This window comes from Octopus sinensis, linkage group LG12 (genome assembly GCF_006345805.1).
Source record: "Octopus sinensis linkage group LG12, ASM634580v1, whole genome shotgun sequence".
Lineage (NCBI taxonomy): Eukaryota > Metazoa > Mollusca > Cephalopoda > Octopoda > Octopodidae > Octopus > Octopus sinensis.
In genome coordinates this window covers 30687932-30710431 of record NC_043008.1, presented here as the reverse complement: position 1 = coordinate 30710431, position 22500 = coordinate 30687932, and the positions used below count along the sequence as shown (strand labels likewise).

The window sequence follows — 22500 nt, the reverse complement described above, 5'->3', positions numbered from 1 at the left end:
GTGTGCATTTGTGCTCGATCTGTTAAAATTAGTAACCAAATCTCCATAAAGTTTGATGCAAAGTTGGCACCGATACGATTTTTGCCAAAGTATCTAAAAAATGAAACTAAACACTGCAGAGTACCAACAACAGGTCATTAAAAGCCGAGGAAGCCTCAGTATAGTCACCCACTCTGCTAGAAATAACAGCCAAAGTCCCTCAATTCTTAAGGTTAAGTCGTAATCAAAGTAAGAACATCTTAAGTAATAGAGTCCCATCTTCCATAGACAAAAAAAAAATGGACCTATATGATCAAAGTTTAAATGTTTTCGAAAATGGATCTATTCTATGAAGGCTGACCCGAGAGGAAACAATGATAGTTGACTGATAAAATAGCCCTATTGATTATTTTCTCAGATACCGAATTATACACATACTGCGATGATTGAACCAATATTTCGTACTTATACAATGAATTTAAAGTAAGCAAGTAAACTGAAAAACGTGGCGGAATTCTGCAACCAATAATACATGCACGCACGCATGCGGTTTGCTTATGGCTGTAAGTTTTATCTAATGGGGCTTGAATAAGCAGCGAGAGGCGAAACTGTAGTTACAGTCAGAGCCTGTATGCTATAAATTTCACTTTACCGCCAAAACTAAATCCTTTTATCTGGGAATGTCATTTTTAACATAAACCCCCTGCATTGGAGCGTACACATACACAGACATAGACAGTCACGCACACTTGCAAAATCATGTACACATATTCACACACATACACATGCGCATTGTATATAAAGATACAAAACGATACAATATTAATAGTTTTAACATATTTTTCGATTGAGTACATCTGGTGAATTTATCGAATATTTATTTCTTTATTGCCCACAAGGGGCTAAAGATAGAGAGGACAAACAAGGACAGACAAAGGATTTAAGTCGATTAGATCGGCCACAGTGCGTAACTGGTACTTAATTTATCGACCCTGAAAATATGAAACGCAAAGTCGACCTCGAGGGAATTTGAACTCACAACGAAACGGCAGACGAAATACCGCGAAGCATTTCGCCCGGCGTGCTAACGTTTCTGCCAGCTCACCACCTTAAATTTATCGAATATTACTTTAGACTTTACAACATGCAGAACCCTTCAACTACGAACACCTCATCTCGTGCAACATATTTCTTCACCTCTTGAGCTATCCAGATAATCGTAGTCATAGTTTCACTATAGATACGTTCATCCGTCAGGTTGTCTATCTAACAATAAAACAATTCGTAGACATCTCAGAGAAAAGCACATTATAGAAGAGTTCTCGTGTAAGGTATAAAAATGCTTGCAAAAGTTATGAGCAGTGCATTAATTCTAATTTCTTCTGACTATCTTACATAAAAGATGACTTATTGCTATGCGGTTTCGAGTAGTATACCTGCCCTGTGTACAAATTTCAAAAACAAGTTTTGCAGCCCTGTGTGTTTTTTTGGGCGTATGAGTGTGTGCATATATATGTATATATATATATATATATATATATATAATATATATATATATATAATATATATATATATATATATATATATTATATATATATATATATATATATATATATATATATATATATATGTTGCATTTATCCGTGGTATAGTTCAACAAAGAGGGTACTCTAACTGGTGAGAGTCAAATAATGTTGTTTAAGGGTCAAATTACATGTCTTCAGGCGCTACTAATAGTTTCATGTGTCTGAAAATCTAATAATGTTCTTCAACGCAGACCACTCTTCGTGCTGAACTAAGAACTTTAGATATGGCGTGGGACATGAGAGAACGCAGAAAACGTGAAAAGATGGTAGTATGTAGAAAATTGTAACTACTAACCGGAAAATGAACCTAGAAGACCTGGTGTAAATGCGAGGGAGAGAGATGAGAGAGTAGAGTGAACGGGCAATAGGTATTTTGCAGAATACATCCCAGAAAACTAAAACTAAAATGGACTCAACGTAGGTGTTAATAAATTGTGTGTGTGTACACATACACACGCACACACACGCACACACACACACATATATATATGTATCTGTGTGTGTCTTGTATGCATGTGTCCAAACACCTATGTCGTTGTTTTATCGGCAGTTCCTCTATGATTCTGTATTTAACAGTTGGACAATTAGTGGTTGTTAATATAAACAGCAGCCTGAAGCGAACTAAACCTTTTGAAGGTGGCCACTCATTATGGCTTTGTCCAAAAGCGGAATTCAGCAAACGAAAACCGTATAACGAATACAGAGGCTCAAGCATGTAATTATTCATCCCTACATCCATATACAAATGCATAAGTGCATACACACATAGACCCTTACATACATAAATACATAAGTTTGTGTGTGTGTGTGTGTGTATGTGTTTGTTCTGTATTTTACAACAGTAGATTCCTTATAAGGAATCTACTGTTAGAATTTCCATTGAAAAGTAACGGATTGTGTTTTGAAAAGTGCGGAAGAAATTTACCATCGATTGCTTTGAAAACGTCGAAGAATTTATGGATTACTACTTTCTATTAATCCGTTTAAATCATCTTACATGATGTGGTATAACCTAGACTCGTTAACCAAGCAGTAAGTAAATGAGTTTGCCTCTACACAGTCACTAACCCTGCATCATATCATACCCTCCCGTGTTGAATAAAGGACACATTGAACATCATTAGGTAGCTGCGACAAAATATCGACGTATGATGGAAAGTATAGAATGTAACTAAAACAAACTGGTATGCCATCTTTGGTGAAACCAAGAGTAAAAGAATGAACAAATAGAACAAAACAGTACAGAACAACACAGTATTGCAAAACAGTCACAAAATAACACAGAATACATTCAACAGCTCATTAACACAAAGAATCACAGAATATACATTAATATACTGAAACAAAAGATAAAAAGCCTGCACATTATATTCAAGTTTTATATACTTTTTATGAATACTTTTTCATGTACATTTTATATAAACTTCAAGTAATGTTTATAAAATGTATTTTTATAACAATGTGTGATGTATTTATTATCATTTGATTTTTTTCTGTTACAAACCGAACAAATATTTAAATAAACAAAAAGAAACGCCGTAAATATACATATATGCTAAAAATATATTTTGTATTTAGATATTATATTAAATATAATTGATTAAATATACATATAAAGTGTACTTAATATATTATACATAGGTGGCTCAGTAGAATAGTTAAAGCGTCGAAGTGAGCAATGGGTCTCGCTACTCCATGTTTGAATCCCTCTAACATTCATACTTTGAACACCAGTCATGTACTGGAGCTGTTTTAATCAATTACTCCTTCTTCTCATCCAGCTTTCCTCGCCTCGTGCCTATATAAGAATGTTTACAATATATTAGCTGCTAAATACATGTGGTTTCTTACATAGTTTTAAAACCGGATTGAGCAATTTTAATCCATTTTTCCTCCTCCACCCAACCTTCATAAACTCGTGGCTATATAAGAGTTAATATATGTACTTTTATGCATATTTTAAGAACTAGATTTGCTCTACTCTCTTTCTTATCCACCATTACCGTCCTCTCCTGCACTCTCCATAATATTACTCTCAACATAAACATCATGGTTTTTAATGCTGTAATTGGATTTTTACATCCAACCTTTCATCAATGACTAAATTCCAAATATTTTCTATTAACCCAATTGAATAATACTATATATACTTATATATGTCTACGTATATATATATATCTACGTATATATATATATATATATATATATATATATATATATATATATAATATATATATATATATATATATATATATATATGTATGTATGTATGTATTATATACATGTGAGAGGGATGACCACTATGTGGACAACTTTTATGCGAGAAATAGATCCGCTATGGTCTTAGTGGTACTAAGGAATGTTCTCAAGAAAAATTTAGCAAACACCAGAACGTAAGCGTTACTTTTTATTTGTCTTGCTGGCTTATTTCTGGTGTTTGCTAAAAAATTCTCGAGAACATTCCTTAGTGGTAAGACCATAGCGGATTTACTTCAAGCATAAGGGTTGTCCACATAGTGGTAACCCTTCTCATAAATACATAATACAATTTACTGAACTTTCAGATTTTAATATGCTAGACCACTGGTGTTAAATTGATGTTAATTAAATTAATATCCAATTTCTCACCCTCATTTTAAATTTAAATTTATATATATGTGTATGTATACATACTTATACACATATATATATGCACACACATACGCACACGCATATACATGTAAAATTATATATATTTTTATCTTTATCTTTTATTTGTTTTAATTATAGGCTTGTGGTCATAGAGGGGCACCACCTTGAAGGGTTTATGTCAAATAAATCGTCTGCAGGACCTGTTTTATAAGCCTGGGTAATCGTTCCACCGGTCTCACTGGCTGAACCGCTAAGTTACCGGGACGTAAACAATCCAACACTGGTTGTCAAGTGATTTTGGGTTGAAAAATCAAACACAAAGACGTGTCCACACACACACGTACAGAGATATTTACAAGGCAGCCTTTGTTCCAAGCATTCTCACAGGAATCATAAGTTTACTTTGACATAGATACAACCATGGTTATTTCCATTTAGTGTTTTACATAACACTGGTTCACCTTGGGACAATTTCGTAGTATTCAGTTTTCCCAAGAGAAAAATTTGCAAGCAACTCGCTAAACGAATCTCTTCGTTCTCCAAATATGTTAAACTCCTACAGCGCGGGAACAGCACAATATAGCTGTTTCTGGGCAAGAAAGGTGGGGAAATGTACAAAGATGTAAATATTTAGCGTTGTTTTTCTCCCTCTTCATTTTACCTCTTCTGAGTACATTGTGTACGTGTGTGTATGTGTCTGTATGTGTGTATGGCCGAAATAAGATTAAGATTAATGTAAAAAATAAATAACGCTGAAGTAAAGTAACACCAACTATATAGTGCGTGTGCTTTTATTGGCTAAACTGGCAAAATGACCATTCCTAAATACAACAATATATATATATATATATATATATATATATATATATATATATATATATATATATATATATATAAATAGTATATGTGTATGTATAACTGTATGTGTGTATATATATATTTATATAAATATATATATATATATATATATATATATATATATATAAATAGTATATGTGTATGTATAACTGTATGTGTGTATATATATATTTATATAAATATATATATATATATATATATTCTTTTATTCTTTTATTCTTTTACTTGTTTCAGTAATTTGACTGCGGCCATGCTGGAGCATCGCCTTTAGTCGAACAAATCGACCCTAGAACTTATTCTTTATAAGCTTAGTATTTATTCTGTCGGTGTCTTTTGCCGAGCCGCTAATGTTACGCGAAGGTTAACACACCAACATCAGTTGTCAAGCGATGGAAGGGGGGGGGGCAAACACAGACACATACACACAAATACACACACACACACACACATACACACATGCACATATATCCTTGTTCCGTGGCTATAGTAGCAGATACTAGCCCAAGGTCCCATGCAGTTACTCTGGATAGAGACCATGTGATTAGGAAGCAAGCAACTTACCGCACATCTACGGGTGCGCTTATAGCCCTGTATATTCAGTACACTATTAGCTCTTATAGATATTTCTCCTCATTTTACGACAGCAGATAGATGTTTGAACGAGATTTATCGACCACGTTAAGACACAATCGTTGACTCATATGTAACACTTCGTTCACTAGATATGTTAATTTTGATTATTAATAATTTGTTTGCTTGTTTTAATCAACAATTGCCATATTAGGTCTAGCCTACTCTATCACACTGTTTATTTAAATATTAAAATACAGTGTACTTCTTTACTAGAACATTTTACAGTATCGTTTGAAGCACGTGGAGACACTACTTTAGAAACACTTTAAATTCTTTCATGACTATATGAAGATGATGTTCAAGTTATTTAAGTATCGTTTTGCAGCAAATGAACAGAGTGGGCCATGTATTCTCCTAGATTGTAGACGGCTTTCTTCATACTGTTAGTATTGAGTAATTGATCATAAGCAGATACTAGGTGACTTTCTCTCTCTCTCTCATTCCCTCGTTCTCCCCCTTTGTTTCTCTTTAAACTTATCTCATGCGCCTTCATGTCACTCTCAAACGGCACATGAATTGGCATGTTTTGGTTTATCTCTAATTCTAATTGTGCTTTATATTCTCCTTTATTATATTCAATGTTATTCCTTCCTAAGCTGGAAGCAGATGCTACACATATGAGTAATAGCCCTACAGTAGCTGTAAGATATATAGATTTTTGCGTATACTCGTTACACATTCCTAAACATTTGTCCGACCATTTCCTCACTAGATTGATGTTAGATAGTCGATGAGTAGATAAATGATGCTTGGCTATAACGTAATATTCCCAGTAGATCTGTTTAATATATCTCGTATCGGTTTTGTATAATATTTTGATAGTCGAACGGTATCGTACAACTGCCATTGCCCAGTGATTAACTGAATTAGTATGCTTTCGAGCATTGAATTAGTGGTTCTGGTATATATATATATATATATATATATATATATATATATATATATTATATTATATATATATATATTATATTATATTATATATATTATATATTATATATATATATTATATATATATTTATATCTATATTATATGATATTATATATATATATATATATATATATATATATATATATACATCACACACGCACACACACATGCACCTGTAAGTATGTATGTGTATGTATATATATGTATAAATGTGTGTATATATAGATGCATACACAGACACACACACGCACAAACTCACACACATATATATGTACTTATACATATGTATTTATATTTGTATCTGAATCTATCTTCACACACACCCGCACGCTCATACGCACGTACAGAGAGAGAGAGAGAGAGAGAGAGAGAGAGAGAGATAGAGAGAGAGAGAGAGAGGGACAGAGACACACACAGAAAGATAAATGTATATATGCTTGTATATGTATGAATATATGTGTGTATGTGTATATACATAAACACACAAGCACACAGACACACATATACACATATATGTATATACATATGTGTATAGAAAACACTTATGCTTATCTATATATATGCAGAAGTACACTCAAATATATAAACAGGCATCAACAATGCATGCAACAAGCAGGAGCGCAGTAATACTACTTTTAAAGCATTACAATTTGATATATACTTACCAACAGAATCGATAAAATAATTGGAAGTGTATGCGAGATCTGATCAATAAGTATGCGGACCGTTGCCTTATTAACAAAACTAATGCACGCAGAGTCAAGCTGATTGGTACAGGCTGACTTTCAACTCTGTTGTGCATGTGCACTAAGTTTTAACGTCCTAGCACGCCTTCGCTGTTTACAGCAGTGCTTGAAATTACTGCGTAAATTATGTAATCGTCGCATTGACCATGACAGAGAAAGGTGATACCTTCTCTGAGGCCTACCCGAAATTGCAGAAAGTGTATGGAGAGGAGTGTATGAGACGCTCACGAGTGGTTCAGGCGTTTCCAAGATGGCCGAAACGCGTCGATATTGACGAACGTTCTGGAAGACCCGCAACAAGCAGAACTAAGAAAAATATGTACGTGCAGCTGTGAGGGAAAATCGTCGAATCACCATCCGTGAGTTATCAGAGGATGTGCAGATTAGTTACGATTCAGTTCCATCTATTATCAATGAATATTTGGGTATGAGACGCGTGTCTGCCAAGTTTCTACCAAAGCTGCTTTCAGCTGACCAAAAAGACACTCGTGTTTCAGTTGCACAAGATCTCCTTTATTGTGTCGAGAACGATGAAAAGCTTTGAAAACTTTGCACAGGCCTCTAAGCAGGTACGGTGAAGCTTTTGGAAAAAAAATTAATGAAGATTTTCTGCTCAACTTTCACTGTCGTGGTCAATGCGACGACCACACGCTGCACACCTTCCATCCAAGCACAGCTGTAAATAGCAGAAGTGAGCGAGAGCGTTAAAATGTAGTATGAAAGTCAATCTGTGTCAAGCGGCTACAGTCAGCATGCTTTAGCTTCGTTACTATGGCAACAGCCCGGATACTTGTATCCAGACCACTTGTATATAATTATATATATATATATATATATATATACACATTCTACAGAAAATAAAGAGAACTCTCGAACACAGGATGGCTGTGAAGACAATTTAGAACATCTAGTGAATAGAATTATGAGGCGGTAAAATGTGGCCAGCAAGCCTCTAATGAGGATGCCACGTTTTTCCCGACTCATAAGGGTATTCATCTAATTTTCTAAGTTGTCCTCACAACCATCTTGCGTTCAAGAATTCCACTAGTTTCCGTATAATACCGACTCATTCAGCGTTCCTCAATTTATTCTCAAGTAACACACACACACACACACAGTAATACACACACACCCACACAAGCATATATATATATATGTACATACACACATAGATACATATACATATGCATATGAATATGAATATATAGATATGTATATATACAGTACACAATCATATATGCACATACCTATATATATATATATATATATATATATGCATACACACAGCCATATGTGTGTGTGTGTGAGTCTTTGTGTGTGTATATTTGTGTGCGCTTGTAAGCGTATAAATGCAAGTGTGTATATGAATATGCATACTCTCATAAATAAATGCATACAGGTATAATTATATGCATAAATAGAAACAAACGCATATCTATATACCATAATTACCGGAAGTCAGGCACGTATTTGTGAAAAACACGTAGGTTTAGAGAGAAATAACTGTGTCCTTCGCCTGGCGCGTATCATAGTCAGAAATTAAAACTTAATCAATAAGCGCGTTGGTGTGAACAAACCTATTGTTTAATATCCCAAAACTCAACCTCCCACGCTTATCTGTAGTTTTACTACTACAATGCATCAAAAGATATAAAACTCGTTGTATATAATGCGCTTAATTTAATTATTTTTAATGTAATAAAATTTATACTTGAAACAGCTGTTCTCACATTACAAGAGACATCTTAAATTTAATCTCTGTTTTTCGATAACCCGTTGTTATCAACGGGTTATCGTTTTGAAAGAAAACTTGTAATGAAATCTAGTTATGTTGCAAACATTTATACAGCTCATTGCAATATCAATTCAAGCAACCTACAGAACTACAGTAATATAGTCCCTTTGCCTTCTTGTAGTTGTATTGTTCGAATTAATTGCTCATTTAAAGGTAATTATCTTCCAAATGTCTGAACCCAGTTTGCTGAAATCCATTCCAACAATGACAGTACTCTAGAGACTTATAGCATTCCTACAGAGAATGACTTTGAAATTCGATTTTACCAACACACACACACACAAACGCACACACACACAAACGCACACACATATATAGAGAGAGTGAGAGATAGATAGATCGATTGCATTAAATATCCTAATTGCTAGAAACTATATATTGGCGAGACAGGGAATGCATTATCGGAACGCTCACGGGTCCACAGAAACCAACCCCGGAATACTAATGTTCGCCAAATTCCATTTAGCGAACATATAAAAACCTGTGGTCACAAAATGTTTCTAAGTTTTTCTCTCCACAAATTACATGTCACAAGTGAGTTTGGAAGACAGATAAAAGAAAAACGTTTTGTTAAAATGTTTAAACCTGCTCTGAACAGAAATAATAACAATAAAACAGTCAGCTAATGATGCGGATTTAAAACTATCCTTAATATATGAATATAAACAAATTACAGAAGTCTCCCAGCGATTGAAATAAAAACGATGGAAACCAACTAAGTTTGCTCACTCACAAGAACATTACAAGTAAACCGCAAGCTAATTTGTTAAAATAAAGGCAGGGTAATATCAGTACGCCCGGTAAACAGTGACTTTTAAGCTGATTGGTCAAAACCGTATTCGAAAAATTCAGCTTGCCGGGGCTTTCTAATAAGTATAAAAAGGAAGGAGTTAGTCATTTTACTACAGTTGTCAAGAACGCAGTTGTCCGTAATTACATTTTGAAATCTGATGATTACTACGATCGTATGAAAGCTAATGTTTCACACACTTCAACATTGTAGCAACAATTTTTTTAACAAATACAACAGTAAAAAAACGTGAAAACTAGACGATGTTGTAACTTTATTCAACTGATATAAATATATATATATGTGTGTGTATATATGTATATATATATATATAGTTATATTTCGGAATGGTCATACTCTCATAAATAATATATATATATATACGTTTAAATATTTGTTGTGCAAGAATTTTTATGTGAAGTCGGGTGTCGAAACAGATATTGTTATATTTCGGAATGGTCATATTGCCAGTTTAGCCAATAAAAACACACGCACTATATATTTGGTGTTATTTTGCTGACGGTTAGTAAGGAGAGACACAAATATAAAAGAAGAAAACAAAGGACCACTGATGCGGTCACAGGAGTGTGACGAAAGAACTCTGGCCGAAATAAGATTAAGATTAATGTAAAAAATAAATAACACTGAAGCAAAATAACACTAAATATATAGTGCGTGTGTTTTTATTGGCTAAACTGGCAATATGACCATTCCGAAATATATATTTATATCCATATATATATATATGTACACACACACAAATACAAACACACATACACATATACGAGAGGGTGCTGAAACGTTCTTGGTTTCAAAGGTTTCGCAAAAGGCGTGGTTGGAGACACAGCCGTCGAAGTTCCTTTACAGGGCTTTGAAAACCTGAAGGACCGGAGTAGTTAGTGTGTTAATCTGAGAGGGGAATAAAATCATAAGTAACTGATCCTCCTGTATTTTCTTTTATTCAAAGCCAGGATTATTTCAGCACCCCCTCGCATGCACACGCGCACACACACACACGCGCACACACACATACACATACACACATACATATACACACATTTATAAATTCGAAAGGAAATTTTTACACAATCCTCTCTGAATATAACTGGTGGCTAAAAGAAACAAGATCTTTTATAATGCAATAGCTGAGTTAACCAATTCTTTATATATATAGTAGTTTTCATTCAAAACCTGGCTACTAACATTGTTTAAGTGAAACATTACTGACGTTATTTCATGATGACAATGAATTAAATGAGCGTTTAAAAATTCTTCGTTACTGTAAGCAGTATTCGAAGCTTATTTTCTGTAATTATCTACATTGAAACAGCTATAACTCCAAAAACAGACGTTATCTTTCTTCACTATTTTTTTCTTTACTCTTAAAGACACTTATTTGCACACGAGCTATTTCCCTCGTATCATTAGCTTCAACATATTATTAGTTTCTGCGCGTTTGCCAGCATACATAGTTTTCTTCATATAGTTGTATGTGTGTACTTTTTTCGTGCAAACATCTGTCGGTTCTTATGCCAACGCATTACTTTTTATAAATTAGTCCTCACTTTAGCCGCAAAGCATCAAACTATCCCTATTTTTCAAACAGCTCTCATATCGGAAACCAATATTATCCTTTTGTTGTCCTATGATCGCTATGACATTTAAATATTTTACCGTAGGCTTACTATATTCGAAATTCCATGTTGTTTTCCATTATCAACCAAATTCCAGTAAGATGGAACATGTAGTAACGATATTCCAATGCTGTTGATAATATTAAAGTATTAGTAAAAATAAAGAGACCAAAATTCTAGTAATATTCCTCTCTTAATTGCCACCCATTCAAGGTCCTTGATTTTTGCATACAAACCGCTTCTTTTTCTTGACATATTTAATGATATCATTGGATAAAATAGGTGAAAGCATGGCTGCGGTCCTAAGAAATTCACAAAGAACTTGCTACACGTTCATAGTCTCATGAGCCATTTGTTTCTGCAATAGCCTAACCTTGATACGGAGAAAGGTTTTTGATTACAATTTGTTTGGAGGTAGCTGTGAGCTACTTCATCGTTTGGACTGGTTTGGCAGCGTAGTTGTAAACCATTGTCCAGTTTGATACATCAGCTGACCCGACCGTGAGTATCACTAGCAAAGTCCTTAATATAGCAAGTAGTTCAACTAGGCTTATGGTTACGAGAATGCTTTCTTTCTCTATGCAGCAATATTGTATTGGTACTGACCTTCAATTTGTCATTTACCCTTAAAAAGAATTTACGATAATACAGTCACACAGATGGTTCAATGATCCTAGAGTTTGAAATTATATCACATGTTTACTACAATTAGTTCGGATTATGTACATATTTATTACAACTGTTTTTCTAAAATTTTACATTTTACACCAAATATTTACAAGTTGTCATAAATATTTTTCCCGTGAAACATTTAGAAGTTGTTAAAAGATGTTTTACTTTTAGGCCTGCCACCTTCTAGCTAACGTGTAGAACGGTATTTTTCTTTAGATCTTCCCATGATTCAACTGGAAAATATTTGACTGTAAGAATTGATCATATTATAGTAAGTACTTCCCAAACAGTAGTACTTAGCTTCTGTTCTTCATAACAAAGTGATACTTCCTTGTAGCAACCCGTTTGATGCCCGTTATCGATTCTCACACTTATTTAAGTGTGTAACCAGTATCAATATATATCGTAAAATCCAGATGCTTTACGATTGTGCATAACTTTTAACTTGTTTATTTCAAATATACTCTGTTACAAACGTCTCTACTTATCTCAACCTAATTACCCTTTTTTTCCTGGGCGATTACTTTAGACGTGGATTAGTGTTGTAACATCCAGATCTTCTTTGCAGGTTGACCAATGAGTTCCGCATTTGCTAGCATTTTGAGAAACATTTTATAAGTGTCATCCTGTTCATCTTGTGGTTTCCTAACGAAGACTTTCTGATTTGAAGACCCCAACCTCTTAGACTTTTATTCGCTCAAAATATTATCAATGACTTAAACTCTTTATCAATCGTCGAATCTTTCATTTCATCGTAGCTTCTTGATGTTCTATTGCAGTTTCCACTTCCCAAATAACAGCATTCCCTTGTAATGGAATATTTAGGCACTACTTTTATGTCCCTTGCCATAATATTTTCTTATAGCATAACTATTTTCACACGTTCTTGCACGTCACATGTTTTATATCAACTGTCTTTTATAATCCACCGAGGGAACCTCTATCTTATATCTCGACCTTCAATAAATAACAGCCAAATCTTCTTCAAATCACACAAGGGCTTTTTCAAGTAGGAAGTAGCCGTTTATTACAATAAATCATGGTTGTAAAAAAAAAATTTAAAGATTAAAGGATCCATAATCGCTGCTCATAAATCTGCTCGACCATAGCTGATTTTGGATTACACTACAAAACAATAACGACAAAAGCAGCAACAGTTTACAGCACAAGCTATGGTTCCTCAGCTGAGAATTGTGCGCATTTCTGCATGATGAGAAAATGTTATCCACCTCTAGAGTGTTCCTTATTTCAAATGTATTTAAATACGATTAACTAACAATATCCCACCTGTCAAATTCTGCATAGCATTCATATATTGTCTTTTTTTTCAATACATTTGTCTATCAACATTAATAAATTCTTGAAAATAGATCAATCTTAAACGTTAGTTTATATTTTAAGCTAGACTTGAAGCCTTCCTTCGTGAGTCCTGTTGTGTATTGCTTTTAGCATCCCCATAGCATGTTTCTTTCTTCGTCTTAAGCAAATGTACTACGCAGATTTGTCATGCTTTTCTTGTATATTCTTTCACAAATTCGTCAGGTGCATTTGATGAAACGAATTATTTCTCCTGTATCGGGATCTCAATAATTGCTTAGCCGTTTCTCGTTGAGAATTGTTTAAAGATAACTAGAAAACACTCCTCTATTTCTAAATATAAATCATGAATTTTTTTATCACCCTGATCTCATGTTAGCAGAGGAATTGTACAAGTTTCTTTCTTTCTTTCTTTCTTTGTTTCATACACACGCACGCACACACAAAATGCTTGCCAATTCTAATATACTGTATGCTGTGTATGCGTTTCTTCGGTTGAAAGTTATAAATCATTTTTTTTTTCATCTTTATCCTCCATAACGTACCTATTATTTCGAGAATTGTCTTTTATTTTCAATCCTTACATTCTGGATTGTTCTATTTTCAGCCACTTAAAATCATTTTATTTTCAACTCTTTTGCAGATATGTTGTCGTCTACTGGGATTGAAATGCTGGCAAACACTGTTTTGTCTCATTTCGACTGTCTTTTGTGAATAGTTTCTGAGAAATGCTTATTATTATTATTATTATTATTATTATTATTATTATTATTATTATTATTATTATTATTATTATTATTATTGCGAAAAGAAAGCATTACTGAAATGTAAAAACAAAATGAAAGAAAAATAGTAATTACTGAAATCATCATCAACCCCCTCCTCCTTATCCTCCTCATCATCCTTCACCTTCCTCGTCTTCTTCATCATCATCAGCATCATCATCATAATCGTCATCAAAATGAAATATGTGAAAACCATTATTATAATCATTTTAACAGTTAAAGAAATCATCATCATCATCATCATCATCCTCATTACTACCGCCACCACCACCACCTCAATTTTTATTCCCCATCTGCCATTTTTCTTTTGTTTCTGTACCGTGTCGTCATTGTAAAAACAATAAATAAAAATTGTAAAATTAAAAAAGAAATATATGTAGTATTACTAAATAAATAATATAAAAATTCCATCGTGATTTATCAATTGAATGCATTCTACTTTAAAATCTGCCGAGCCGAAATCAACGTAAATTATAAAGATAATTGATGGTCGCTTTTATATCCTACTAAAGTTGTTTTCTTTAGCTCAACCTCAGCTGTACCTCACCCATACCCTCACAACTTTGTTGCCATATTCATGAGCCACTGATATGTCATTTATCAGACAGTCACATTTTTATTCGTCTCCATTCTGGCTAGTTTCACTTCTTATACGTTTTCTCCCACTTTTTATGCACATGTACAAACCTACTTACACATAGACAAAAACTCGTTGGCATACACGGGGCGGCGCATATGGCCATTTTCAGAGATTGCAAGACAGCGTGAGGAGGCGGAGGAGGAAAAATTATCCCCAGACAAGAGGAAAATTTGTTTAATTATCATTGACAAAAAATAAAGAAGAGAAAAAGAATAACTTATTTGAAATTATGTTTCTCAGAACAAAACAAATAATTTTCATTTTCACTGTCGGTGTCTTGGTCACCGTCGTAATTATCATCATCATCATCATCGCCATCCTCTTCTTCTTCTTCCTCCACCTTCTTCTCCTCTTTCTCCTCCCCTCCTCTACCCCTCCCCTCCTCATCAACAACAACGACGACGACGTCGACAACTGCATTAACAATCAAGACCGATAACAAAAGGAAAGATTGCAAAACAACATGGTGATCTCCATGTGGTTTTTCGTCTTGCTAGAAACAATAGACGAATCTTGATCTAATCAAAAACATCACTGCCATTGTCTGTAAAAACAAGACACATTGTGTTGTGCAGTTCTATTTATCCTAGAAAGAACAGATACACATGGCAGGAATACTTTTGATCGTGGGTCTGCTGAATCAGGGCTGATCTGAGCTTAAACAACAACAGCAAGAACAGTAGTAACAACAATAGCTGCAGTAACAATAACAACGGCAACCGTTCCTAGACAAAGATAAAAGTATAACATACAGTACAACAGATACGATAAATCCTTTAACAAATATAACAATAATTTGAACATAATTAAAACAAATAGCACCCCTACCCCCCACTACCACGATAATAACCACCATCACCACTACAATTACCAGACAGCAACAACAACATCAACACTGAAATAACACGGGAGGATCTACGCGGTCACTTGACATGCTAAATATAACAGTCGAATATCTCATTTTGTATCCCATCGTCTTCATAAAAACAGAACCCATCGGATAATGTAGTCATGAATATAATATGGTCCAAACTGGAAAGTTTTTGTTCATGTTAGTCTCCTAGATCTGATCTGAGATACCTGGGTCGTAAAATCTATTACAACATGGTTTCTGACTTTGGAGCAAGACTAGGGTGTTAGTCGATTACGCCGACTGAAACTATGTTATCGAGACCGAAGTTACGAAAGGCAAAGTTGACCTCGGTAAGATCTGAGCAGAAAGAGCCGGAATAAATACTGCAGTGTATTTTTCAACACCCTAGCGATTGTGCTATCTCAAAAATGATAATAGTTTCAAATGTTTACCCAAGGTCAGCAATTTCGGGCAAGGGTATAAGATGGACGAAATGCCGCTAAGCATCTTGTCCGGCGTGCTAATGATTCTGTCTGGTCGCGACATTCAACACCATTGATGGAATAAAGCAAACTTCTGAGAGACGATACTACACTTTAGCACAACCAGCCATTCACTCACAGCACAGACACCACTGAAAATGCCTACTAAAAAACCAACATCACCGTCGAACGAACGAGGAAGCATCTATGCGGTCACTGAATCAGCAAGAAACAGCAACCTTTTTACCCATCAAACTATAATCGCTCCTTTTAAAACAAACAGACTGAAAAATGTAACCCTATTTACACTTTGCGTAAAGGAAAACCGTGTGGTGATGGATGGAAATCCTCGGCAAGTGAAGGCTTGCCTGGTGTTAAAAACAGCAACAGAATGACGGTTATTTCTTCCATCATCATAACTACTATCAGTAGTTCCGTTAAATCTACACTCAACATCACCGTTACGACCACCGAAACGACGGGGAACCTGCTACAAATAGAAATTTGGCCTCCTTTATATCACATTCCGTGGTTTGAGACGAAGGTCATCACACTTGATAATATAGTCCTGCAAGATACACTATGTTTGGATTAAAAAAAGTGAGGGGGGAAAAAACTAAAAATAAAAGTGAAAGTAACAGCGGGAACGTTTTTGAAGGTAGATCTGCACTATCAGAGTTGACCTGCAGCTAAACACTTGTTGTCATCGAAGTCAACCGTGTCGGCAACGGCGGCGACGGTGGTATTGGAGATGACGGCGTATTAACTCTCCTCTTCTCTGTTTTCTCAGAGCTGACTCGAGGCTACACAACTATACTACGACCATCAAAGACCTCCCGCCATGACCGACAAGAACAGGCATCATTTTACCACCACTACCGTCGCACAACTGCCGCCACCACCACAAACTCAGTCACCCCTTCCACTCTCGCCACCACGGCCACCCCCGCCACCACCACTTCCAGCATACTATTCAATCTTTCTATTTTCAAATATCTCTTGGGAATTATTAGTCAGATAGAATTTATTATGGTAGCATTGTTGATCAATCTTAGTCCTCCGTTATTCTTCCTTAGGACAATTAGAACAGTGAAAGCTAAAGCAAGAGGCACATACACATACAAATAGTAACAAAACACTGACACATGATCAAGTAAAAAGAAAAAAAACATCAACATGAAACTTGCTTACTACCACACCATCACCAACACCACTACTACCACCACTTCTCCCAACACCACTACTACCATCGTAGCCGGTGAGGGTAATAGCTGTATGATATTGATACTACTACTACTACTACTACTACTACTACTACTACTACTACTACTACTATCGCTGCAGCTATATTGCTATATGGGAATCCTCAGTGATGTTTCCACCTGCTAAAATAGCGGCTAATTTCACCTTCAAATTATATAACGCAGTCTTGAATGAAGGATGTGTTAGTCTGTGTGCAGAATTTGGTACTTATATATAAAAAGACGGGATTGTGATTACTTGAACTCCTTTGAGGATAACTCATTCCAACAGAGCTGACTTGGTGCCAAAGAATAGCAATAGAAAAATTACAAGAAAATAATGCTAATGGATATTATGATGATGATGATATAAGGGAGATGTTAACGATAATTGCGATGATTATGATGATGATGACTACGATGATGATGATAATGATGATGAAGATAATAGTGACGTCGACGATGATGACGACGACGAAATTTTGAACCGGTGTTCTTATTCCTAAGGTATTTTCGATGTTGTTGTTGTTGCTGTTGTTGTTGTTGTTGTTATTATTATTATTATTATTATTATTATTATTATTATTATTATTATTATTATTATTATTACTATTATTATTATTATTTTTATTATTATTATTATTATTGTTCAACTCACTGCTTGGAATCGAACTCCAATAATAATAATAAAATAAAAAAATACCTTAGGAATGAGAATCCAGGTTCGAAATTTCCTCAAGACACCTGAAGAAAGTTGGAGGGTATATCAGCCGAAACGTTGTGTTAACAACAAACAAGATGAAGACAAATATCCGACGAATGTAAATAATGTACATAATGTAAATAATGTACATAATTCCTCATCTCTTAAATATAGAACAGGAAAAATGCCGCAAAGAAATTTGTTCGACATGCTAACAATTCCGCCATTAATGATGACAACAATAAAAACTTATCAACAATTCGGTTCCAGGAGCTAACGTAAGAGAGACAGAAGGAAGTTACTCTGATATACTGGTAAGACAAAACAAAGTAAATAAGTAAAAAAAAAAATATTACTGAACCGCAAGTGCAGAAACTTGTATATGAATACCACGTTAAATAGGTAACGTCACTGACGGGAAAACACCATTAATCGTCCACAAATGAATAGCATGAAATTATCAAACGTCTAAGAACAATTGTAAAGGAAGAACTTAATAATCTGAGCTAAACAGGAAATTATAAAAGTAGAAATACCAAAGGAAGTTGATAATACAAAACAATGTGTGCACAGGAACAATAAAAGCACCGTGACACAAAAGGTTGTAACCCCATCTGAATCTTCGTTAAAACTCAAAATAATTGTAGCAACAGAGAAGTGAGAAATATTAAATCTAACATGACCAAATAATAATGATTTATTTCAATTTTGAAATTTTTATATTATTTTAATCTTATTTTTTGAATTTGATTTTAGTAAATTTTTTAATGAACTGAATTGAATTAATATAATTTTATTTATTTATATATTTTTATCTGACTCTGGCAGATGAAGGATGGCATAATAGAAAGTCCAACAGACAAAAGAAACAATTTAAATTGATAGAATTTATACAAATTGAGGACAGAACAAAGACACTATATGACATATTTGCAAATGAGAAATAATTACACAGAAATATAAATGGTGCTACTACTGTTGTTCTTTAGATCCGTATTAATCCGGCAGCTGCAGATTCTTTTCTACTCTAGGAACAAGGCCCGAAATTTTGGGGAAGGGAGCCAGTCGATTAGAGTGACTCCAGTACGCAACTGGTAGTTAATTTATCGACCCCAAAAGGATGAAAGGCAAAATCGACCTCGGCGGAATTTGAACTCAGAACGTAACGGCAGACGAATACCTATTTCTTCACTACCCACAAGGAGCTAGACACAGAGAGGACAAACAAGGACAGACAAACGGATTAAGTCGATTATATCGGCCCCAGCGCGTAACCGGTGCTTATTTAATCGACCGCGAAAGGATGAAAGGCAAAGTCGACCTCGGCGCAATTTGAACCCAGAACGTAACGGCAGACAAAATACGGCTACGCATTTCGCCCGGCGTGCTAACGTTTCTGCCAGCTCGCCGCCTCCCTGCAGCTATAGATTGTGGAACAAAACATTGTAAAGTTTTTTTTAACAGAAAAAATATATCTAGGATTACAATTTCTTGACTAATCCTATCTAAGACTACATTATCCTATAATTTCCAATATGTTGAGCGACTACAGAGAGGTCTTTTATTGGCGTGTGTAAATGGTATAGATATAGCATGTATTATGAGATAAAGTTACGTCGAATCAACTAGTAAACACGAAAGTGGATGTATCAGCTAAAGCTAAGGGTGTCAAGACAGGAAAGAAAATAAGAAAACATTCAGTAAAACCTGCCTGGAAACAAAAAGAGTAGTTAATCAGGAAACAAGGAGAGAGATAAAATATATACTAAAAAAAACTTTAAAAAAAACAACATATATTCACCAAAACAGTACTTCTGTTTGGAAGACTTACAATTAAGGAAGAACGGGAACACAAAGAAATAAAAGAAAGATTAATTCGACAGGCGAAAGCCAAATCCTGAAGACTTTGAGTCAAGAATCAAACAATTCATACAAAATAAAATGGTTCGAGTAGACGAGGAAATTAAAGGAATTATGTAAGAAAGCTTGGGAAATTGAGAAGCCCCCAGACGAAAAGGAAGCCTAATAATTGAAATAAAATAGGGGAGGAGAAATAAATACATAAAAACAATGAAATAATACGTAGGACAACAGAAATAATTTAATCATCTCTTGGCACTGTAATGTGCAACAATATATATAACAGAAGCCATTTGAAGAAAAGGCAACAGAAAATGCTTGGAAACAGTATACACAAAATCCCAAAGTTCTGAATAAAACATCTACTTTACTTACACTGCACATACATACACACATGTATATACGTATACAACATTCATATAATTATACACAGACACAACGATAGAGAGAAGAAATAGTGCAATATCCTAAGAAAATAAGAACCTTGTCTGAAACGCCAGAATAATTGACACAACGAAAAAACTTCTCTTGGAAAAGGGAAACGAGAAAAAAGCAAATCCGGTTGAGCGTAAGAATTGTGCGCAAATCGCATGCTTTACATCCATCTGCAATACCTCAGCAGTAAATAAGAACGTATATGAACACCTGCCTGGAAATAAACTTTCATCTGAAGAACAGACAAACTACAGATGACATTCATGTAGCTATACGGTTGTAAAGCCAATGTAAATGACAAAAAGACAACAATGCTGGTATAGTATCACAATCATGTTTCCTTTGATCAATGGAGATGTATAAATTATCAGCAGTGATTATAGGGTTCATGAAACATAGCGTGACTGAAGAAAGGAAAATAATATTAAATCAGAAAATTGTCCTGAAAGCAGACATAAATTATTACCGAAAAGGAATTTTACTGAGAAAGGCTTTCTCATTACTTCTGTTCTATGTGGTTCTTCTCTAATTAATTACCGTTCTAAATTCGACTGAAAGTTAACTACAAGGCCGGTGGAACGACACCAAGCTAAATTCTAGTTTAGAGATACCGTTAGAATATACGCCTTCTCTCACTGATAAAACGTTATGGCTTAGACATTACCTTAAAATGTATCCATAAGTCATCTGCAATCAAGGGAAATTAAGCTAGTTCCTAACGATGGCAAATAAAACGAACTGAACGATGAAAGATTTAGAAAAAAATTATCGTATGCATAGCCATATGTGTGTGTGTATAAATATGAATATATATGATAGTATATACATATATTTACACACAAACACACACACACACACACACACACACACACACACACATATATATATATATATATGTATATATGGTAGTATATGTATAGGAAGAAAGCTTCTATACTAAGAAAGAAATACAAAAAATAAACAAAACACCGATAATATCTGGCTCGTATTACCCTATACCATGCACCTCAAATCAAATATAGTTAGCTCATTAATGAAAATCATAGACAAACACCTAAACGCTAATAATAAATACACAGAATTATTTAGGAATAAAATCAGAATAGGCCACAGTCTGACTAATAACTTAGCCACAATAATAGCCTGAATGAATAATGAAAAAAACTTAACAAATTCTACGAAACTAGAAAGATTGTGAACAATAAAAATAATAACTGCCCAACTAATAGGACTAAGCACCTCCCCCCCGCCACTAACGCAACGCCTTCTGCTAACTTAGGTACAGACCTGAATAATAATTGCCCCCACAATAAAAAAAGACGAAGAAACACCTAATTATTTATGCGGCTGTAGGGATAGAACAAAGTGCCATTTCTCAAATAGATGTAAGACAAATAACGTAGTTTACCAGTGTGACGTCCGCACAAACAGCCAGACGAAATCATACATAGGTGCAACTAAGAACTAAATGATTCTCAGATATAATGTACAAGTATCGACCTTCAAAAATAGGAATAAGGCTAACTCAACAGTGCTAAGTATATACATTTGGAAACTTAAGGATAAAAAAATAGAGTTTAGCTTAAACTAGCGTATGCTCAAGCTTCTACAACACCGCAAATAGACACTGCGATCTCTGCCTATCAGAACGCTTAGCTATACTTACGGCTAAGCAAACCCTACTCAACAGAAAATTGAGAACGACAAGTCGTGTCTTCACGTTGGCCTTTATATATTTTCGAAATACCGGTTGAAAAGCCCCTCTTGTATTCATGCAGTCCTCTATGCCTTCATAATCCCAAACTTGAATACTCATCTCTATAAGTCTAATTAACTAGGAAATACACTAAACACACGCAAATCCACTCGCCTCCAAAATTCCATAATAATACATTTTGCAAATAGATAGGGCCCCTCCTAGCACTAACAACT

At 34.6% G+C, this 22500-nt stretch overlaps 1 protein-coding gene and 1 long non-coding RNA gene across 9 annotated transcripts in view; one reads left to right on the top strand and one right to left on the bottom strand.

Moving 5' to 3' along the window:
• The window catches only part of LOC115217977 (protogenin A-like), a 1479291-nt gene that overhangs the window by 17211 nt on the left and 1439580 nt on the right, over window positions 1–22500 (bottom strand). The gene's annotated exons all lie outside the window — the stretch shown is intronic.
• LOC118765591 overlaps window positions 8631–22500 on the top strand; it is a 14820-nt gene continuing 950 nt past the window's right edge. The window contains exons 1-2 of the long non-coding RNA XR_005001451.1: window positions 8631–8654; window positions 19879–19883. This is a non-coding gene — a long non-coding RNA (uncharacterized LOC118765591). The remainder of the gene's footprint in view (window positions 8655–19878; window positions 19884–22500) is intronic.